The sequence below is a fragment of the Typopeltis vanoorti genome, chromosome 12, assembly GCF_054136105.1.
Source record: "Typopeltis vanoorti isolate ZY-2024b chromosome 12, IOZ_Tvanoo_1.0, whole genome shotgun sequence".
Classification (NCBI taxonomy): Eukaryota; Metazoa; Arthropoda; class Arachnida; order Uropygi; family Thelyphonidae; genus Typopeltis; species Typopeltis vanoorti.
The window spans coordinates 53143454-53168645 of NC_143560.1; the positions used below are offsets into that span (position 1 = coordinate 53143454).

At 36.3% G+C, this 25192-nt stretch overlaps 1 protein-coding gene across 4 annotated transcripts in view; it reads right to left on the reverse strand.

The window, feature by feature from the left end:
- The window catches only part of faf (ubiquitin carboxyl-terminal hydrolase-like faf), a 1099079-nt gene that overhangs the window by 1036297 nt on the left and 37590 nt on the right, over positions 1-25192 (reverse strand). For 3 of the 4 annotated variants that reach the window (XM_090401226.1, XM_090401227.1, XM_090401224.1), the window contains exon 3: positions 13833-13929. The gene's annotated coding sequence lies outside the window, so the exon portion shown is untranslated. Of the gene's footprint in view, positions 1-13145; positions 13207-13832; positions 13930-25192 lie in introns of those variants that run through there. The other variant, XM_090401225.1, reaches the window with a different exon arrangement.

A 25192-nucleotide genomic window follows, 5' to 3' on the forward strand; every position in this document is an offset into this window, starting at 1 on the left:
TACTCACTGCTCTGTGAGAGAAAAACCTATCTATTACCCCTTTCTTGACTGCAAACAAACTAAACTGCCATGGGTGCCCTGTATTCTCTCCCCACCTTCCATATAATGAAAAATTTCATCATCCTATAACACCCATTCAGAAATTTATAGACATCATATCACCCCCTCTTTCTCCTATTAACAAGAGTCTGTAATCTGCATACTTGCAATCTGCCTAAATCCTATAATCCTGATATAAGCTTTGTAACTCTTCTTTGCACCCATTTCCACAGCTTCTGTAATCCCTTGAACCAGAAACCAAATCCATATACAATAGTCCAGGCAGAATGGCAAAAGAGGCAAAATGTCATGCTTCAACATCACAATTATCCTCCGAGTTGTATTTGCAGCTTTTTTTCTATGTGACCTTTGAACGTCAAATTCCTATTCATCATTATGCCAATTATTCTTGTTGAGAAGCTTATACGCTGGTTAAACATGATAACTAATATTTAAGGAATTGACAGCGTATACTAGAAATATAGATTAAATAAACTTTAATATATACTTTCCGATATTTCGGAGAACGTCATGTTGCCATCTTCTTGGGAACTTACTACAAAGACACGTGCACACAAGTACTAATAACAGCAAATGAGACTGAAGCTAGGAAGCTAGCGTTTTCCTAAAGTCCTGATGGTGCCCCCTGGCGGGCTATATTGGTAGTTCTTGGCCTTTGGGCTGAAGTTCTTCTGATAAAAGTTTCCCAAATTTGGGGCAGTTTCATGCATCCAAATTTGTTGAGGTTTGGCATGTTCCTAAGGGCCGAGGCTGATTCCATGAATAGTCTTTCATACTTGAACTTGCTGCGGTGTATTACTGTGGCTTTCTTCCATCTTATTCTGTGGCGAGTATCCAGAGCGTGGTCTGCAAGCCCAGAGTGGCTGTACTGGTGAAATCGGATGTAATCCTTGTGTTCTGAGATTCTGATATTTGCTGTCCTGCCTGTTTGGCCAAAGTAGGACAGTTTACAGCTGCAAGGGACCTGGTATACACCAGGTAGGGCTAGGGGAAGTGGTTGGTCTTTGGTGGAGCAGATAAGGGATGCCAGTTTTCTATGTGGTCTGTAACAAGTGGTCAAGTCATGTTTTTTTAAGATTTTATTGATTTTTTCCGAGGTGCCTCTGATGTAGGGAATAGTGATGGATTTAGAGTAATCTTTTTTGTGAAGGGGAGGGGGTGGTGGGTTGTGGATAACTGGGTTAAGTATTTTTTGGATTTTTTGGAGGGGGTAGCCGTTGGCTGAAGAAGTTGGCCAAGGGTGGGGAAAGTGGTGAACCCATGGCTGTCTCCTTTATCTGTTCTTGGCCAACTTCTTCATGGAGATGTTTGAAGAGAAAGCCTTAAACTCAGCCCCACAAAAACCTACCATATGGCTTCGCTACGTTGATGATGTTTTCGCTATTTGGCCACATGGCCCGGATTCACTCCTCTCCTTCCTAACACACTTGAACAACCAACACCCTAGAATCAAATTCACCCTGGAAAAAGAGGAAAACCATAACCTCCCCTTCCTAGACACACTAGTCACCCGCCAACCTGATGGAACCTTGGTTTTCTCAGTTTATAGGAAACCCACCCATACAGGCAGATACATTCACCAACAATCCCCCCCCCCCCTCACAACAATATGGAGTTATTAAAACATTATTCAACAGGGCAAAAATAATCTGTTCTAATGATCAAGTCCTAACCACTGAACTAAATCACATCCGTGACACTTTCTCAGCCAACGGCTACCCCCTCCAAAAAATACTTAACCCAGTTATCCACAACCCACCACCCCCTCCCCTTCACAAAAAAGATTACTCTAAATCCATCACTATTCCCTACATCAGAGGCACCTCGGAAAAAATCAATAAAATCTTAAAAAAAACATGACTTGACCACTTGTTACAGACCACATAGAAAACTGGCATCCCTTATCCGCTTCACCAAAGACCAACCACTTCCCCTAGACCTACCTGGTGTATACCAGGTCCCTTGCAGCTGTAAACTGTCCTACTTTGGCCAAACAGGCAGGACAGCAAATATCAGAATCTCAGAACACAAGGATTACATCTGATTTCACCAGTACAGCCACTCTGGGCTTGCAGACCACGCTCTGGATACTCGCCACAGAATAAGATGGAAGAAAGCTACAGTAATACACCGCAGCAAGTTCAAGTATGAAAGACTATTCATGGAATCAGCCTCGGCCCTTAGGAATATGCCAAACCTCAACAAATTTGGATACATGAAACTGCCCTAAATTTGGGAAACTTTTATCAGAAGAACTTCAGCCCAAAGGCCAAGAACTACCAATATAGCCCGCCAGGGGGCACCATCAGGACTTTAGGAAAACGCTAGCTTCCTAGCTTCAGTCTCATTTGCTGTTATTAGTACTTGTGTGCACATGTCTTTGTAGTAAGTTCCCAAGAAGATGGCAACGTAATGTTCGCCGAAATATCGGAAAGTATATATTAAAGTTTATTTAATCTATATTTCTAGTATACGCTGTCAATTCCTTAAATATTAGTTATCATCATTATGCCAAGATTCCTAGTCTCATCGGTTTCTTACAACATAACCCTGCTAATATAATATGCTGCTGGAAATATCATCATGCCAAAGTGCAGGTCTTTATACTTAATAACATAAAACTGACAGCCATTTTCGTTTGACCAAATTTCCAACCTATTGAAATCTTTTTGTAAGTGCTAGATAATTGTAGCATTCCTGATTGCCCTACCTATCTTTACATCATCAGCAAATTGCACATCTCCTGTTAGACCCTTCCTAATGTCATTAATGTATAGACCGAACAACAACAGCAGCCCAAGGACTGAACCCTAAGGTACACCACTGGTCACCTTAAATCTGGCAGATTCACAGTCATGTGAATATATACCACTTTTTGATATGTCTGTCAACCATCCACTTATCCAAGTAGAGAGTTTATATTTCAATCCCATATTCTTCAGTTCATGCAACAGCCTTTTGTGTTGTATCCTATCAAATAATACCTAAAGACCTATCACACTATTTCTTGAATACATTCACCTCAGTACAGTTAACAAGAGCCCATGAAACATACTCAACATATACCATGAAAAGAACCTAGATCTCACACATGCTTCCTAACAATGCCTTTAGCTTCCTGATTCCTCAAACTTTGAAGACCACATCTCATCAGTCTAAACCTTTGATTTTCTCAATTGTCTCCCTACTTTTCAGAGCCAAGGTAACCACACGAGCACACACTAGTCCAGATGTGATCTTATCAATGCCTCAAAGTAGGAAAATAACTTATTTCTTGTTGATTAGTGTTCTCTTCAACAGCACAGTTATCTGATGAAATAACTCAACCACATTAACAATGTGGCTCCCTAAACTAATTCCTTGCCCAAAGTCTCTAACTTCACTGATTACTTCCAGCAAGTTCCCATTAATATAATACTCTGCTCATAGTGTCCTCAGTCAGTAATGATATTTATCCAAATAATCAGTCTCAATCAACCTGCAAGTATTCTATATCGGCTACATCAGTCCCCTTATCAGTTCTCCACCCTTTCCCTACTTAGTATCATCAGCAAGTAACTGGATATCACTCTCTTGGTCATCCTCAGTATCAATATATAAAAACAGTTATCCGAGCATAGAGAACTTTGCAGTACACCACAAAATACCTTCTTCTTAAACTCAGCACCTCCTTACTTCTTTTACATGTCAGTCAGCCACTCTTCTATCCATATAAGAGTTTATTTTGTATACCTATCCCTTTGAATTTACATAAGTATCTTATGTGGAATCCTGCAAGTGCTTTGGCAAAGTTCAGTAGTCTATCAAATCTCCTTATACAACTCTGCAGTCACTCTAATATAGAACATTAACAATATGATAATGTTCTACTGGGGAATAAACAGACTGCTAAAGCATTCGTTGTGTAGAAATTATAGAAACAAAAATACACATGATAGAACAATTACTTTACTTACAACTAAGAAAATAACACTCAACGTTTTGGACCTCTATATCAAGGTCTTCATCAGGAATATATATACAGTGGTATCTCGCTAATCCGAACTAATAAAAACCGCGCTCGTTCAGATTAGCGAAAAGTTCGGATTAGCGAATTTTCCCCCCAAGAGGCAACAATAACTAGCGTTTAAGACAAAAATAATCAGATTCTAATGGTACATCAATTTAATTCTGTAAATAAATGAATTAACTGATAGAAAAAATGCTACTGTACTGTAATATAAAACTTAAAAAAATAATACAGTATGCAAGTTTATTTTAGTAAAATATTTAGTTTGTATTTACCTGTATTGTTGAGGATTCTGATTTAATAAAATTGCATAGTTCAGTACATAACTTAATTTGCGTAAAAAATATCACTTTCTTGTACAGAACACACAAAAAAAGTTTCACAAAATAACACAAAAAAGTTTTTTTTAATTTCTTTTGCTTCTTGGAAGCTAAACTTTTTTCAATGCTTCTTCTCGGAGCTGCATTAGCAATAAAATTTTGTGGAATGGCATATCATTCTGCTTAGCCCATTCTATACACATATTAAAACTGTCAATTGCTTCTTCGTGTTTTATTTTTTTTTTCTTAGAGTTCTTTATCATCATCATCATCTGCTAATTCATTCTGTAGTGTCATATTTATAATTTAAGCATCTGTTTTGATTTCGAATTCACTTTCGGTTCTGCCTGTAGTCCATTCCGTAAATCTGTTTGTGAAATTTCAACATCTGGATTTATATTTTTAACCAAATTATGCCCGTTTTGAATATTCGTAAATTCTAGAAGGTCACAGTTTTTTCCATGATGCTTGACAGCAGTGATTCATGCCGACAATACACTACATACTGTACAGCATAAAAAAAGCAAACGTGAACATACAATAAATCAAAATAGGCCTACAGTGTAACCATACAATCGACAGCATGAAAAAAAAATTATATATATATACTGTACTGTAATAATAATAAAATAAATAATAATAGTTAAAATAATAATTATTAAATAAAAATAATAGCACACAAAATAATAATACGTAATAAATAAAACTTTTTTTTTCTTTCAAACTGCAGTTCGGATTACTGGAGGGTTTGGACTAAAGAGGTTCAGATTAGCGAGATACTACTGTATATATATACATAATGAACTAAAACACAAGCTACATCACAACACACATAAGTAAGCTATAGTGTAACTGCTTACACTAGCCTGACCTCTGGTGAGGAAAAGAAAGAGGGGAAGAAAAATTTTAAATAAAAAAATTTTAATTAAAAAATTTATAATAAAATTATAATAAAAGTATAATAAAATAAAAAATGATAAAAGTAATAAAAATGGAACTACATCAAATTGGCACTCTTGAGTCCTGCTATCTTTAAGTTCTGTCAGCTGATCAGGTTTTCTTGTGTTGGAGTTCTGTCATCTACTTCTTTTACTAATATTCTGTATCTGAATCCTATATGGATCATAGATGCATCTTCCACTCTTGGAATTGTTAATCAATCATTTTGGTTGAGATTAGGAAGATGAATCAGCATCTGACAACTTTTTGAATTTTCTTTCAAACCAAGTTTTGGTGCAATGTGGGGACTTCGTGCTTTTCAAATTAATTCTGTGAAACTTGCAATGCATGATCCAGAGGGGTCTTTTTATCAGAGTGAAGGAATTTAATGGTTGTTTATGTTCATCTTTTCTTACTGGAATTGTCCTGTTTCTCTTATATAAGTCAAGTTGCAAGTTCATTGGATTTTGTAAAACTACTGGGTGGGCAAAGTAAGAAAGGGAATCTTTGGATGAGCTAAGTATGGCTTTTGACTTTAAAAGGCTATTTAAAGTAAACTCAGATTACTAAAAGAAAGAGTCAAAAAAGGCTTCATTTTGGCAATGTAAAATTACATAAGCAAAGTGGATATTAAATCCAACATTATTTCAAAGCCAAATGCTTGTAGAAACTATGAAAGATTCTTAAGTTGACCTAAGAGCGTACGAGGATACAATCCTCAGCATCCCCAAGCTGCCTTGGTCACTTGGCATAGACTACTTAAAAGATATAGATGACTTGACAGCACCTATGTCTTTTAAGTAGTCCACACAAAGACAACTCAAGGATGATGAGAATTGTATTCTCGTAAACTCTCAAGTCAATTTTCATAGTTTCTACGAGAATTCAGCTTTGAAATAATGTTGGATTTAATATCCACTTTGACTAAGTAAATTTCCATTATTTGGTATGCCCAAAGATTTTCGGAATTGAACACTCACTTCAGGTGATGGTGGATGATCTTCTCTTTTAAGTATATAGTAGATCATTTATATTCTACATATAAATGATGTACTCCTGCAGACTACCAACCCAATACATAGTTTTGCTGACAACAGTACATTGTATTTCTCCTTTTTATTTGACAAATTACTACAATCTCCAGAGGCTTAACCACTACTACCTTAAATACAAATCTCCAAAACATTCATCACTGGGGTTCAGATAATCTTGTCAATTCCAATGCTAGCAAAACACAGATCTGCCTTATTTCCCATAAAAAAGAACCCTTCTTTTCCAGCTGTAAGGATACATCGAAATCCCTGGCATGATGAGATCTATCTTTTTCTTGGGATAACACTAACCTCAAATCTCTCTTGGCACAACATATTATAAACACTGCATCATCTGCCTCCAAAAATTAGGATTTCTTTTTTGCTTGAGACAGTAACTCCAAACAACTTCTAACATTATACAGATCACAAATTCATATGACTACTGAATAATATCACATCTGGGGTGGTTCCCCAGATGCTCAGTTTCTGCTACTTGCATCTCCTACATATACTTCTACAGCCACAATTCAGCAAAATACCCACTACTCTGTCTACTTAAATGCATGCAAGCAAACTAATCAACACTGTTCACAGTGCAGTTCCAAACTCACAGAACAAATTTCTCCTTCTCTTTGTTAATGCCTTTCACTGCTACTCTCTGGAAAAATCTACCATCTTATGTGTTTGCCAAGGAATACAATCTACAGCTTTTTGAGGTAAAGGGAAACAAATCCTTCTTGCCCATCCACAGTACTATGCTCTGTTCCACTTTAAGATTGAAGCCTGCTCACCACAAGGAAGAACCATCAAAGTTTGCTCTGATTGACTCAATGTTTTCGCATGAAAATTTAGAGTAAAAAAATCTGGAGCAGTAATCAAAAATACCTGTTTCGTCTGACATATTGTTTTATGGGAAGTTTTTGGTATTAAGACCACATTATTACGTAATTAAAGAGTTTAATATAAATATATGCAATTAAATCCTGACAAGTTTCATAAGTCGTACAACTTACTTCATTGAGTACTGGTACTACTTAAAAGTTTTACACAACAAAAGCCTATTAACAATTAATTACATGTTCATATTTATGAATTTAGAAACACAAAACACACGTGTTGAAATGATTATTTTACTTATTATTAATCTTGCACTCTATAAAGGTAAATAGAATCTACACTGTTAATTGATCTTTTTCTTAGCCTGACCTCTAGTGATAAAATAAATAAAAAATAATAAAAATAAATTATATACAGAAAAATTAATAAATAAAATAAAATAAAAAAATTAATAAATAAAATAAATAAAAAAACTACAATAAACTCTGCTAAAGTCCTCCTGTACTAAGATTCTTCTGGATTTGTACAATTCAGATTGTTATTATTATTATTTTCGGGCTACTCCAGGGAGTCATTAGACTCATCGAGGGAGGCCCTAAACATCATGTCCACACAACTATACGACATTCTCATATCTATCATACCTTGCCTTGAACTCGCTCACTGTCATAGCACCCACAACAGACTCTGGCAGCTTATTCCACTCATTTACCACTCTAAAAGTAAAGAACCCATCTCTAACACTCCTGCCAACCACGCTCTTGCCCAGCTTCCATAGGTGTCCCCTAGTTCTCCCACCACCAGTCCTGATCTCAAAAATATCCTCTGAATTAATCTTATAGAATCCTTTTAGCAATTTGAATGTCTCAATCATATCTCCCCTTTTCCGCCTATCAACCAGTTTCTGCAACCCACAAATCTTCAACCTGTTCTCATATGGTTCATTCCATAGATCCACTATCATCTTAGTCAATCTCCTCTGGATCCTCTCCACCTCCTCCCCATCAAGAAGGAACCGAGGTGACCAAATCTGGGCACAGAAGTCAAGATGAGGTCTTATCAAGGCTCGGTACAGAGGTACAATAACTTGCTTGTCTCTGCTCGTTAAGGTATTTTTCAACAACCAAGTGAGTTGATGAGCTGATTTAGCTACTTTCGCAATGTGCCCCCTAAACTTCATTTCTCTATCCACCAACACTCCCAAGTCCCTGGCCTCATCAATCTCTTGGAGTACAGTTCCACCCATGCGGTATACTGCTGCTAATCTTTTCACCCCAAAATGTATAACCTTACATTTTGTCACATTAAATTGACATCCATTCTCCTTAGCCCAGAACTCCAATCTATCTAAGTCATCCTGCAAGACTTTGACATCTTCTGCATTCACTATCACCCTCCCCAACTTTGCATCATCAGCGAACAAATGAACTGTTCCACTTAGATCCTTCCCTATATCGTTAATGAACAGATTAAACAGCAGTGGTCCAAGAACAGAACCCTGTGGCACCCCACAAGTCACAGGTCGTCTTTTAGACTCCACTCCTGAATAAACCACTCTTTGATATCTCTCCATCAACCACCCACCTATCCATCTCACCAACCCAATATCCATTCCCATATGTTGTAGTTTACGGATTAGAATTCCAAGTGGTATCCTGTCAAACGCCTTTGCCAGGTCCAGCAGTATCACTGTAAACCCATTTCCCTTATCCAGTTCAGCCGTCACCCTGTTATAAAACTTGAGCAAGTTACTCAGGTATGATCTACCCTTTACAAAGCCATGCTGTCCCCTGTACAGTATCTCATTTTCATCGATCCATTCCTGTATTTTTCTCTTGACTACTTTCTCCAAGACCACCTTGACAACAACTCCTGATATGCTGATCAGTCGGTAATTTGCAACCGTAGTCTGGATTCTCCTTTATGCAGTGAAACTATTTCCCCCTCTTTCCACGCCTTCGGGACTAAACCAGACCCGAGGCTCAGATTAAACAACATGGTCAAGGGCAATGATAATTTCTTAGCCGCTTCATGCAAGACCCGTGCCGGTATACCATCCAATCCCACAGATGTATTCACATTAAGGTTCTGTAATAGACTATTCACCTCCACTTCATTCATCACAATTCCCGTATAAACTAATGGCTCCTTCATTTTTTCAATGTCTCCACCTGGATGATATACTTTTGCAAAGTGCGCGCTCAGTAACTCCACTATATCGACTGGTTCAGTGACCTCCTTACCATCGTCATTCCTTAAAATCATTTTGCCATGTACAGTTTTTTCTTGCTTGCAGCATATTGAAAGAACTGTTTGGGATTCTCTTTTGCTTGCATAGCTAGTTTCCTTTCATAATCAGCTTTTGCTGTTTTTACCACACTCGTTTCCCTTCTGGCCTGCACTTTATACCGTTCATGTACCTGCAGGTCACCCCTTTCTTTAAATTCCCTCCATAGTTGTTTCTTTTTTTGCAGCTCAAGCTTAATGGTGTTATTCATCCATTTAATCCCTACTTGTTTTACTATTCGGACCCTAGGTATACAATCCACCATAACCTCCTGTAAATGCTCCTTGACCACTTCCCATGCTCTACCGACGTCCAGCCCTTGCAGTTGTACATGCCATGGCACTGATTCAAGCAATCTCCTAAGCTTGTCATACTTGCCAGCACGGTAATTCCACATATACCCTGTCTTAATCAAAAATTCCACACCTTTAGCCACCTCCCAGGTCAAGACCTTATGATCACTCTCACCAATAGGTGGGAACATGGTCATATTCATTACAGTCAAATTGTGAGATGCTATTACCAGGTCAAGCACTCTCACACCCCTAGTATTTTCAATTACATGTTGTCTCAGATAGTTATCCCTTAATAATTGAATAAAATCCATTTCCTTCCTCACGTGTTGTCCTCTCCTCCTTCCAATCAATGTTACCATAATTAAAATCCCCCATAATAATTACCCTCCTTCCACTCATTTCATCAATTTCTTTATGCATACTATCTCCGCCATCTATTCCATCACCTGGTCTATAGCAGCACCCAACTGTATATTTTATTCTGCCAGTCTCAATCTCACACCAAATAGCCTTAAATGAGCTCCTTTCACTATCCTGCAATACAACTTCAATTCTCCTTGGTTGCAGTTCATCAGCTATCATCAATAACACCCCTCCCCACATTTTATTCTCTCTGTCCCTCCTAAACACACTATAACCTACACATTCTATCCCACTAACTATATCATCTTTCGTCAGCCATGTTTCACTAATGCCAATAACCTGTGGCCAGGAAGAGCCAATCAAGGCCAAAAATTCTTCCTTCTTGTTCCTAATACTCCTGGCATTAGTATACATGAAATGCAGTGATCCCTTTGTCCCACCCCTATCTTGATGCGTTATTCTAAATGTCCCATTCCCATTTTTTGTCCTTAGTGCTGGCTCAGGTACATTATATACATTTTGACACTCAACTGTCTCACTGATGTCTGCATATCCACTCCCCCCCCCCATCCTTGGTAGTTCTAGTTTCCCTGGTTCTGCACATCCATTTTCACTTCATTCAGCAACACTTTTTCTAGTCTTCACACACCAAGTCCATTCAAATGCAGGCCATCCATCTTGTATAAGTCCTTTCGCCCATCAAACTCATTCCACACCACACCGTTTGCATAACCTGTGCATAATGTCATTTGCGATTATGGCCCTCCTCCTAAACTCCTCTCTGTCATACCGCGGCAATAGACTCACCATTCTAACTCTGTCACTCTTTTCTTTCGCTACCTTTAACAATACTTTCAAGTCCTCTCTCATAAAAAATTTATCACCTTTCAATTCACTTGTACCCACCACAATTATTAATTCTTTCACCCTCTGTTTTTGCACTCTAATACTCTCACTTACATCCTTAAATTTCGCACCCGGTAAGTACGATTTAGTTACACTCCCATCTATCACTCCTCTTAATAACGAGTCACCATACAACACTCTTTCCTTCATTTCAGAAACTCGCCCACTCTTACGCTGGTTATTTACATTAGTCGAATCACTCTGGAAAGAGTTTTGCAGGTGCTTTAATTGCCGCTGTGCATTTTGTATCACTGCGCGCAACCTAGCGATCTCACTTCCTACAAATAATTCCTCATTTTTTTTTATCATTCAAACCATTTTCTCTCTCTGTATAGTTGCTCTCACTCTTCCTTAGATCACCGCTCTCATTGCCATCTTGTACATCGCAATTCCCTATCAAGCCACTATTTTCACTCACATTCTGGCTTTCTTCAACCATAGCTGTCTCACAACCTGACACATAATTCAACTCCTCACTTTGTTATACTATGATTTTCTTCTGGACTTGTACAGTTCAAGTTGCTATTGAATGTTAAGGAGAAAAAAAAAACATTTCACCAAGTCTTCTTGTAAAAAAAAAAAAAAAAAAAAAAAAAAAAATCGAGTAATTAAGACTGATGAATTTGGAATTACATAACTTTTTTTCTTTGCGACATTTGCATCTATTAGATTTGCAACCACCTTTGCAGCAGCATTGACTATAGCCGTGGCCTCAGGAAATAGATGACAAGACCTTTTTAACAGTATTAGAAGTGCTAGGATTAAGTTAGGTAGTCTTCAGAAATAGATGACATTCTTGTAAAAAATGTCATCTATTTCTGGAGGCCAAGGCTAACCCCAACCTTACATTACCTAACCCATACCGCTTCTAATACTGATGAAAAGGTATCATTATCACTTTGCCTGACCAGATGATAGCAGTATTCATATTGACCTGTCGATGTGATAAATTGTGATAAAAAAACGTGAAATTTATTACAGTGCCCGATTTTGTTTGTCATTATTCATAATGTCCGTATTAATCACTTGGTCCATAACATATATATGTTTATCCTTTGTTTTTAGAAATTCTTTATGAACAGAGTTATCCAAAGTATCCAATACAATGCTCAGGATTGAGAATCAAGAGATCAGTTTGGAGAGGGCTACTGCCTGCATTAATAGCAAATAAGTTAATACAGGTGGCAGTGATCTCTTCTCAAAAGTAATGGAAAGTTATCGTATCTGTAGATACAAAGAGCCTTAGAGTAGTGAAATTTTGTTTTAATCTTAGCATATTAGGTATGATTCCAGTGTCTCTTCATCTTTTTAAGAAGGCTAGCCAGTTAAGTTTTCTGGATAAATGCCAGTGTAACATCATGCTTGATGTAGCTAACATCCTTAGGCAAGTGTCACCACCTAAAACAAATCTCTGTCAGCTTCATATTATCTGTAAATTATGCAAAAATGTAATCACTAGAGTTAACAAGCATAACAATACTATGGTCATCAATGCTAGTGATCATGTATAATTGGGAAAATAATTGTGTTGCTCACGGATTGCACTATCTATAAACTGATGGATAATGATTCCACTGATTCTCAGAAGTAAACATTAAAAGAGCCTCTAAAAAATGTCACTTCTTGGCATTCTAAAATAGTTAAAAAAACTCAAATGATTTAGTTGACCCCCTTCCACTGATACATGGATTGCCTAAAATTCATAAAATGGAAAAAAATATGCTTCACAACAAATATAAACTTTAAAGCCTTTTTTTAGAATCAGCAGCAGAATTTGAAAAAACCATCCTAATCTTAATATGGTTGTGCTAAACTTTCAAGATTTGGAAAACCTTAATTCTTAGGCCTACTGCCTAAGAGTAGCCAACAGCACCCATAGAGAGGCATTCTACTCCTCATAGGACTTTAGTGTATGCTTTAGTGAATATTTTTTGTGCATGCTTTTAGTGTTAAGAAGGTATCCCTGATAATGTCTATGATAGACAAAACATAAGATACATTAAACTTGCGTTTAATTGTTTCTCTATGCTGTATTCATTCCATTACATTTAACGAGTTTAAACTGTAAACTTGCACATAAGCCTAAATACTCACCTGTTAATCAATATATCGCATACTTTCTTTTTGAAATGTATACTGCCATGCTAATTATGAGAAGGATCACTACTACTTTGATCAAGTTTTGATCATCAATGAGAGCTAGACCCACAGAGATGAGATACCCAGAGCTGAATGAATGAATGAATGGCAGGTCATATTTCACATACAAGTAGCAAAACAGATCATTAAAATAATCTGGATGAGAGATAGCTGAAGCAAGCTTTACACTGGGTCAGAAAGTAAATGATAAGGAATTATATTCTTGCTTTTATCCTTTACCCAAGCATGAGCAAGTAAATGTCTCCATGTGAGGTATCTTTGCAACTGGGAACCAGGCTGAGGGTTCAAATCCCACCATGGACATGAGTGTCTTCAGGTGGGAGATGTACTTCGCGACCCAGTGTGACCACTGCTTAGCTTTATTAAAGGATAAAGACTAATTTCAATAAGATACTTCTTTTCTCAATCTCTAAATTCCATGCAAATGTGCAACATGCTCTATAATCATCTGTTTGAAGGACTTCTTTAAACACGCGCACACAATATCCAGTTTTCACAGCAAAAATATAAATATCACATTTCTCCATGAGCAACAACAAAAATTCTAGAACCAAGTGCAAAACATGCTCTATTTTTTATTTTTTAATGGATGAAGTATGGTAGTAATTATATAGTACTTGCCCTTTAATATTTAGTCCAAACAGTTCAAATTGATTATGGTGCTATAATGCACTGCATTTTGCTGATATGGATTGGATCCCATTATTATCCTAAAAGTCTGGAGAGAAAAAAAGAAAAAATTTTGTTTATATATAGTATAACACAGTCTGATAAAACTATACAGTTATTCAAATTTTTCTCAATTTCATCACATTGAAAAAAATGAACAGAATAGCATATTAAGGTAAAAAAAAAAACAGCAATAAGCACACTTTCTTACACTATGAAATGTAAAGTATTTTGTTAAAAGAATATAACAGACAAATTCAATTTTCATTAATACAAGGAAGTTTTATACTGCTCATTTTATGTCTAAACTATGCTAGTTACACAGATATATATATATATATATATATATATATAAATACAATGTAGGCAACTGATATGTACCATATTTGGTTACAAAGGTTATTATCCAAATAATTTTGCAATGGATTTTTGGAATGCAATATTCAGAATGCAAGAAGTCTGCATGAAATTCCAAGTGGCATTATGGAAACATACATACATACATGTGTTATTATTAATCAGACACCTCTACAGAGTCCAAGTACCTCATCACAGGGAAACAACAAGTATCATGCTTCAACTTATTCAATCAATAAGTTTAAGAATGATACGTGCACATCCCAATTTCTCAACCCAAAATAGTGTACAGAATGGCAAATGAAAAAAAACCTAGACTTGCTAACCATACTCCAACTCAGCTTCTAGGGGTAATCTTGTTCTCTTAATTGTCATATATTTAAAAATCTCCCCTACATCTAACATGATAAATCCCCTTAAAAATTTGTTTCAATCATATTTTCCACTTTCATCTGCTTATCAAGCTTTGAAACCTATTCTCTCAATCTATCTTCATAATCAACATCAACAACATTAATATGAAGTGTTGTTACACATTTGGATCCTCTTCACTGTCTCCTTATTTGTCTCCTCTATCTCTTCATTAATCATATTTAAGCATAAAAAGGAAGAATGACTTCTTGCAGAATTAGTAAACATGTGTTTAGGCTTATGTGCTGGTTTAACTCATTCTAAAATTTAATGGAAGAAAACAGCACAGACAGAAATATTTAAACAGCAGGTTTAATCATTCCAATATTTCATCTTTGTCACAGAAACAAGAACCTTTTCAAGAATATAATATTAAAATTGCAAAAACACACACAAAAAAAAAAAATAAGTGGACGATATTAGACTATTTAAAGCTTTAAGGACAATGAGGGACACACTTTGTGGGTGCTAGTAGCTAGCATTAGCTGTTGGACAGGAGGCTTAAGAATTTAAGTGTCTCAATTCTTGGAAGTTTTAAACACAACCATATTTATTAAGATTATGCTTTAATGATACTAAGGTTGAAGTAATGCAGAAGTCATTATTATTATAATACTCTGGATTAGAGAGAGATAGATAGATAGCTGAAAGTTATTCACTTAGTTATACTAGAAATTAAAGATACCAAGAAATTATATACTTGGTTTAATCCTTTATCCAAGTGTAAGCAAAACAAAGTTTGCACCTGAAATATTTTCAGGACTGGGGCAACTCATGGTTGCCCATACTAAACTCGTACTAAGGCAAGTGATGCGAAGTCATGCCACCTTTACCGAGTTGCCCCAGTCCTGAAAATACTTCAGGTGCAAACTTTGTTTTGCTTGCACTTGAATAAAGGATTAAACCAAGTACAGTCATACCCTGACTTACGCTATCCCGAATTACACGAATCTGGAGTTACGCAGTTTCTTATATGTACGTATCATCGCTTCATGCCTCACTACTAGTCGTATCTTTCCGACGCCAGCCACATTCGCCAGTGTCGCACATGCTGTGAACAAGCATTGACGTGTTTTGCGCAGTCTCCATTCATACATAATTTTTATAGTCTACAAACCTTGCGATTGTTTAATGTTATGTTCTTGATAAAAATTTTATCACATAAAAAATAATGTCATCCAAAGGAAGCAAGTCCCATTCTTCTACACCTAGCAAGAAAAGAAAAACATTGACTTTGGAAACAAAACTCAACATTATTAAGGATTTTGAAGGCGGAATGAAAATTTGTGAATTAGCAAAGTTCGATCTACAGAAATCCACAGTAAGAACAATCATAAAAGAAAGGTTTACAGATTTTGGAGGACATAGATTCTAACTAGGAACGAATTGTGGCCACAAGGCAAGGAATAAAAAATCATTAGCTTGCTATGAAGAAATTTTGCGTGACAAGAAAAAGACATTATGCCGTCAGACGAATCTATTAGATTTTATAAAACCATCGACATCGAAATAACTTTCTTTTTTTTTATGCACGAAAAACTACAATTATGATTATATTTCTTAAAAAATATAGGTGTTTTTGTAAACCTTTGGTCCCAATTGTATGTTTGTATATATAAATTACATGCAAAATTATATCCCGAGTTACGCGAATTCGACTTACGCGCTTTTTGTTGGTCCCACCTACAGCGTAACTTCGAGGTTTTACTGTATATAATTTCTTGGTATCTTTAATTTATAGTATAACCAAGTGAAAAACTTTCAACAACAATAATAATAGTCTTATTCTATCTGATCCTGTGTATGGTATCCAAAGCATAGCTTGCTAGACCTGATTGACCATAGTTGTGGCAGATCTATTTTTTGCGTTCATCTAGGTGGCTGTTAGTAGATCTCTCCGTTTGACTATAATATGATGAGTTACAAGAACAAGGAACCTTGTAAAACACCTGGAGTATAGAAGGGGAAAAGTGAATCATTAGGAGAGTGGAGAAGGGAAGCCAGCTTTAGATGATGCTTTAATTCCACTTACTGGACACACTTCATCTTACATAAAAAATTCTATGCATTTCAAATCTTTAATCCAAAATTTAGTTTTACAAAATAATGATATAATGGCAAACTTTGATGTCCACTCCTTATTTACAAATCTCTCTCTTTCTGGCTGTAACTTTAAATTTGCTGAAAAATATTTATGGCCCTTACATTATTGATCTCTTTAATTTTGATGGAGAAAAGAATCTGGCTTCCCTTCTCCACTCTGCTAAGGATCCACTCTCTTCTAGGTGTTTACAAGGTTCCTTGTTCTTGTAACTTATGGTAAAACAGAGAGAGAGAGAGATCGGCTAACATCCATCTAGATAAACAAAAAGAAATACATGTGTCTCCACAACTATGGTCAATCAGGTCTAACTGACCATGCCTTGGATACCTTACACAGGATAGAATAAAACTATTATACTTCATCACAGCAAATGCAAACTTGAAAGACTGGTGAGAATCAGCAGCAGATTAAAAGAAGCCTAATCTTCATAAATATGGTTGTGTTAAACTTACCAAGATTCAGGAAACTTTAATTCTTAGGCTTTCTACCCAACAGCAGCCATAGAGGACATGGGATTTAAGGCTTCAAATAGTCTAATTTCTGCCACTTACTGTTCTGCACTTTTTTGTGTCTGTGTGTATGTTATTCAAGTTTAATATTGTATTCCTGAAGATGTCTCTGTGACAGAGACAAAATACTAGAATGATTAAACCTGTTGTTTATTTCTCTTTGTGCTGCATTCTTTTCATTAAATTTTAGTATGAATGAAAAATCACTTCATTATACCTGCAAGTTAGTGTTCTCAACACTGCTGATCTGCTGTGATGTCTTTATCACCTCAACAATTCTAGCCCTAAAAATGAACTCTTTGTCCACCCCTCTCTAACATTCCTAAGTCTAGCCTCTTCAATCACTTGCAATAAAGTCATCAATCTCAGTGTGCAATGTATTGAATTCCAAAATGAAATGCATATCCTCTTTTGTTTTTCCATACTCTGCATTTTCTTCCCTCACACCTTTTCACTCTCTCTCTCTCTCTAGTAGTTTTGAATCTTAACTTGGCAATATTTAGTGATGCTTGCTATAAACTGTCCATATCACCAGTAACTGGCAAAGGTAGCCAAGTGAAAGGTAGCTTTACTCTATAAACTATGTGGTGTGGGTTCAAATCTTAATGCAGCAGGGATGTCAGTAAATATTTTGGTGGTTACTTACTGCTACTACAAGCTTTAATGGAACATCAGGTTCATAAATTTTATACAAACCATATAAGCTTGGAGGATGTGCATGAAAGGTCTTAAGTTTTTGTTTAAATTAGAATTCCAGCCAAACTCTTAACAATATCATATATGCAGAATGAAAGTCAACAATGACTGTCCTAATGCCTTCTCTTTATAAAATGAACTTGGGATTTCCTGTTTCAGACCTCCAACAGTAATCAGCTAACATAATGTGACTCCACTTCCCCTTATAATTTGCTGATGAAACCTCTTGCTGTGTTCATGACTTACAGACTAGAGATTTTTTGGGAAAAACTGTAGATATGTATTGGCAACAGTTGCACCATCTTGCTACAGTCCTGAAGATATTTTCAGGCGCAAACTTTGTTTGCTCACACTTGGATAAAGGATTAAACTAAATTTATTATAGTCTAACCAAGTGCAAAATAAACTTCCAACATCTTTCTCTAAATCCAGAGTAATTTAATAATAAGGTGGTACACCGGTTGGCAACTCACATAGGTAAATATGACCTCTCTATTGCTTCTGCCTTAGTGTCACTACCTCTGGGTCTGCCTCCCACTGACAAGACCTCAATAAAGGTCAAAACCGGTCTGAGTAGTAGCCCTTCCCTCAATGCATAGCATTATACGTGTCCACAAAGACATATACTTTGCATGGTGGGAGATACTGAGACAAGGAGAGATGAGAGCTTGGCCCACCTTTGCTTCGAGTTGCCAACAGTTTTCACCACCTTGCTATAATCCTGAAGATATTTTCAGGTGCAAACTTTGTTTACTCACACTTGAATAAAGGATTAAACTAAATTTATTATAGTCTAACCAAGTGCAAAATAAACTTCCAATAAATTTATCCATTGTGTGCTACTACAATGTTAGACAACTCACAAACCAAACACACATCACTGAATGACTGTAAAAGAGAAGCTCCTCCCTGCCCCCCCTCCTGTAAACACATGACCGATAAACAATATTCTATTTGTTTAGAAGTCAATGTGTCTTCAGTTGTTAGGATCAGAGTAGCCAATTACACTCAGAACTGTCATGTGACATCTTACACCAGCAGAACACTCGTAACCAGTTTGCAGAACACCGGTTAAGAACCACTGGTCTAGACAGTAGTCACTTGAAATTGTGCAAACAGTGATGGATTTTTGTAGCCATGCTGATTTAAGTGAATTAATTTAGGGTTTGTGGCTTATGACTCAGTATTGTGAGTCATAAGCCACAGTGAGTCATCCTCACAATATGTGAGGATGAAATTATTTTACCAACCAACTGAACAGTGTGCATATGTGGTAAATTCCATTAGAGTATACTTATATCAACAATACTGTGATCAGGTGAAAGGTTAAATTTCCTCTGTGACACATGTTTAAAATGTTTGAAAAATTTAACTGTCTCCCCCCACCCAAAAAAATAATAATAATAATAAAAATCAGAGCCAGAAATGGCAAGAAATAAATAACAGTTTCTGGAACAGATATTTTGGTCTATTTAACTTCAGCTCATCCACTATACTACTACTACTACAATACCACTGACTATGTTTTTAATGTGGTAGTGGTTTATGAGTATTTTTTTTTTGGATGGAGTTGATATTAAAATAAATTAATGAAAAAAAATAAATAAAAGATTAATCCTATAGAGAGTAAATATTAGAGAGTCATATTTCCATGACTTCTGCATTGCTTCAACCTTGGTTTCACCTCTGGGTCTTGCTCCCACTGAAGAGACCTCAATAAAGGTCGAAACTGGTCTGGGTAGTGACCCTTTCTATAATACATAGCATTATAGATGTCCACAAGGAGATGTGCTATGCATTATGGGATACTAAGGAAAGTGATGTGAACTCAGTCCACCTTTGCCACAAGCTGGCCCAGTCCTGAAGGTACTTCAGACACAAACTTTGTTTTGCTTACACTTGGATAAAGGATTAAACTAAATACAGGTAACCCTCATATAATGCAGATGTTAGGTTCCATAGAAATGCCGCGTTGTATAAATCGCGTTATGCGAGACTCAGATCACTTAGAAAAAAGGAGGGTTAGGTTCCGAAATAGTTTGTTTTTTTTTAATTATATAAACAACAATGACATATCCAACAAAATATATTTTTATTTAATTCAGGTAATTCATGTAAGTTAAGAAAACATATAAACTATGAAACAAACACATGAAATAAACTTATAAAAATTACAAATTGTATGCATTATGTGCAATGAAGTTTACGTACAATTTGTAATTTTTATAAGTGGACGCCACTTATAAAAATCTGGCCACTCGCAAAATAAAATAAAGAGCATATTTTAATCATCATCACTGTCTTCAAAACTAACATTTCGTAGATGTTCTTTATTTACGAGTGGCCAGACATCGTCATCACTGGAAATCACTTGGACATCATTTGTATAATTCTCATTGCATACTTCGGCTGGTTTAGTTATCAAGAAGTCAGTAATAAGACCTTGCTTACCACTATGCTGCAATTTTTTATTAAGTTCATAATATGGAGCTAAACAAATATCCACTTGTCTCGTGAATTTTCGAGAGTGTTCCATTCAGGGATCATTATCCGTAAAATAACTTCCTATCTTTCTTGCCAAGTCCAATTCTTCTACTAATTTCTTTAAACCGAATTCTTTAACAATTCATCACAATTAGAATCTTCGGCAGAACTTTCCCTGCCATTTGGTTCAACATCATCTATTAATAGTACCTCCTCATTTAAATGTTTCCCCATCAATTAATTCACTAATTTCGTTTTCAACCATATCGCAAAAGCCCTTAAGTAGCCATCACTATAGAAATAAATTTTCTACATAAAAAATGCATTACATATTAATTATGTAACTCACCAGAAAATAAAGTGTTCAGCTTGAGATTAACACACTTATGATTTATAATACACTTTCTGGCAGAAAACAAAGACAATTTTCAACAATAAACACTTTATATGGTAAACAATTAACGTGCATGCGTACTAAAGAGTATTTCCCCTAATATAAATTTGCTACTTATAACTACGTGAGCGATATGGACTGACGCAAATCTAACGAAGATAAAATTTTATTTTTAAGTCGAGCGGTAAAAAAAAAATATGGAAAGATAAAGGGTTACTACAATTTGTAGACCGCATTATACGAGGGTTACCTGTATATAAGTACCACGTTGAACAGGGATACTACAATTTGTAGACCACGTTATACAAGGGTTACCTGTATATAATTTATAGTCTAACCAAGTGAAAAAAAAAACTTCCAATATCTTTCCCTAATCCTTACCCATGCCAGGTTCTAAAAAATGTGTCCCTGCAGTCCATGATAAAATTGCAGAATGTGCTTAATGGCTCAAACAGAAAACTCCAGCTTCTCATTCAGCTTGCACTACAACCCAAAACAAGTGTAAAAAAAGTTATGAATGATTCCAAAGCAGACTTCATCAGAATGAAATGTAATAAATCTGCCTCCTCCTCAACTGGCAGTCAAGCCTTCTAGTCCCTTCCTAAGACTGTTGGGTGTAACTTCTGCCCTTCCTTATTCCTACCTCTCTCACATCCTGATGGTACCATGGTAACTTCACCCAAGGAAAAAAGGAGACTTTTTGGAATCAGTATATTCCTCCAATTCTTGTTTAGACAGCCAAGACAGCCACCTCCTGCACTACAACACACAGCCTGCTGAATGCTTTCCCTGATCTTTTGCCAGAAGGACATCAGGAAAATCCTGATTAATCTTGTTACTAATAAGGATCCTGGTCCAGATGGTATTCTTCCAATGTGCTCAAAAGTTGCATCCCAGAATTAACAGCCATCCTGTATCACCTATATAAGTTCTATCATATTCACCTGGCAGTTACCCAGTAGCATGGAAACAAGCCTTTTTCTAGCCTATACCTAAAAGGGGAGACAAAATCAGCCATTAAACTATCATCCCATTGCTTTGACCTCAGTATACTCTCAAAAGTAATGGAGAAGGTCATCAACAACCAGGTTCTTTACTACTTGAAGCCAACTAATTGATATCCAACACATAGATTCCACCATTCTCATTCTACAGCAGACCTCCTCACCAAACTTATCCACCTTTGGACACAAGCTATGGAAATATTTGGAGAAACCCATGTGGTTATTCTTGATATTTCAAAGGCACTGGATTGTGTCTAGCATTAAGGCCTTCTGAACAAGCTACCATCCTACTTTCCCCTCTTGTGCTGTGTGACTAGACTGCTAGCTTCCTCTCATCAGATTTCTCTATCAATGCTGGAATATCTCAGAGTTCTGTACTCTCACCCACTCTTCCTCCTTTATATCAATGACCTCCTCTCTCTCTCCCCCCCCCCATCCCCAACTTCAAATCATATTCACAGTTTTGCTGATGACAGCATGCTTCATTCCTCTTCCACATTTAAGAAACCATGTAGTACTCAAATGATTGAAGCCTCAAGATCTTCTCTAACCAATGACTTAAATATGATCTCCTCACCATCTTCAAATGGGGTGTGAGGATAGTGAAATTCACAACTCAGTGAATTTTAATGCTATAAAAATTCAAGGCTTGAATGTGACAGTTAGCCCATCATTTTTTGGGCTAACTGTCACATTCAACTTATTCTAGGACAAACATATTAGGATTATAGCCTCCTCAGCATCTAAAAACACTTGATGTTCTTTTTCATGTAAACCATTACCTTCCTGATCAACTCCTTTATACATCTCAGACTGAGTTTAGTTTTCACTCCAGTGCCATTTTTCTTTTGCCGTGTTATTTTTTGTGTTTTTCAATTCAATAAATTTATTTATTTATTTACTAGACTCTTTAGCACATATAGCATGCTAAAACCTTGAAATATTTTTTGCAAGTTTGTGGTGGTGCACCAAAAGAGGGCAATCTACTGAATAGGTGACCCCCCCTCCCCTTCAGTCACTTTCCCATAGGAGCTTTGTTATTGCATTATGCCTTTTCTATAGGTATTTCCATGAGCACTGCTCTGCTCAACTGGTGACTGCCATTTCTCCACTTTCTTCCAACCATGTAAGAACACAAGCAGCCACTGGCCAACACTCACATACTACCTTCATTCCATCCACCTCTGTTCTTTGGAACAACAATCTCACCCATACTGTTTTTCCCCATTGAGTACAACCTCCAACTCGAAAGAAAATCAGCATTAAAAAGACCAAAAACTATAAAATTAGACAGGAATGTAGAATTGCATTCTCAATGATGAGCCTACAGAATAAAAAAATATTTCAGCTATTTAAGCACGTGCAAAATAGGTGTTTGATGCCAAGGTGATACCTAGAGACAGACCAAGAGCAAGGTAGATTGATGCCATCACAAGTGCCATAAAAGACAGAAATATCAGATATGACCACATTAGAGTGCTGCTGACAAGTTAGACTAATTTGGAGGAAAACGATAGGGCATTAGTAATAATGTAAACTTAATGTAGTACTACTATCCTAGTATTCTGTATACCCAGTGAGGGTACATATCAGAAAATTGATGATGATTATTTTCATCATCAACACACTAACCTCCAAGGAGTTGGCACTGTCGTCATCATTGGAGGTTCACTCAACCAGCAACATATTTATTGTATTGAATCCTAAAATCCATAACACTCCTAGCATTCACAATGCATTACATACCAAAGATGAATATAACAGTCCAAGAGTGGAGTGACTAATGCTTTTGTACAAAGATCCTATAGATCTCAAAATCTCATCAACTTCTTTAAGTACAGTTTCACCAATACTGTATACAGTCTTATATCTCTGTCTGCACTCCAAAGTGTAAACACTATGCACTTATTAACAGTACACCACTCATCTGTCCAACTTTACATCAGAAAATAACTGAAAATCTCCAGTCAATCCATTTGAAATATCATTAATAAATAAAGTTAAACAAGTAGGAGCCCAAAAACTTTCAGGGATACACACTGGTTATCTTCCTTTTTTGAGATACACTGCTTTGGCATACACAACTTGCTAGTATTATGCAGGGAGCAACTGCTAATCCATCTAAACAATCTATTATCCAATCTCATCAGCTTGTACAGTGACCTATCATGAGGTAATCAAATGTTTTGGAAAGTCTAATAATATCACTATATATGAATCTCCCTTATCCAACACATCTATCATCTTACTATAAAACGTAAGTAGATTGCAAAAACAAGACCTTACTACCCTTTACAAACTATGCAGACCAACATCAAGAATCCATGTCCATCAACCCAATCCTGGATTCTATTCCTAACCAACCTCTCCAAAACCTTGACTACATACAGATATACATACAGATCTATAAATGGAAACTTCTGTTCTAGAACTATGCTTGGCAGTGGTACTATTTTGCCTTCTTTCCACTCTCCTTAGAAACCTTCCTCACTGCAAGACAAGACACTCATTAAATAACCAGGTCAAGGGGAATACCTAACTCTTTTGTACATTCCTTAAAAATACACGGTGATATGTTATCCATTCCCACAGCCTTATTAATCCAATCAACACCTGATATACCTCAGATTCTTTCACCTCTATTCCCCTATTACTTGATACTCTTCTACATATACATCATCATGTACACAAGTATGACGTAGAGTGATAAAGTGCTCATTAAATAACTCCATAATTAAATACATCCCCTGCAATGGTCTCTGGGGGATAGTTATTACCATAACTATCTACAAGTGTCACTCTTCCATAATTATTATTCTTCTTGGTTGTCATATTGCAGAAAAATTTCCTTGAATTATCTTTGGCATGACTGGCCAATCTCCTATCATACTGCATTTTTACTCTCTTTACCATGCTGTCACTTTCGCCTTTATAATCTTCAGGTATCTGATTGCTACCAAAAGCTTTGTACTACTTCCATAACATCTTTTCCAATACTGCTTACCCAATTTTGTTGTTCATCCATTCCACTTATACTAAGAGTGTGCTGATAAATAGTAAATTGTTAACAACTGGCTCCCTGAAAAAAAAAAAAAACTTGCGAAGCTTTTGTCAAGCTCTTATGATCTCACAAATGGAGTGGCATCCTAATCCACTAACTCTTTTCCCAATAAATTTATGATCATTAAATTTCATATGTGAACTCTTGTTAAATTATTTCTCATGTCTGCCCCTTGGGGGTTTTAATTTTCCCTTTGTGAGAATTACAACCCCCAAAAAATTAGACAAATCTCATTATCAGTAAACAGCCACTTAATTTTGCATTGGCCACTTCTTCTTAAGATAATGAACTT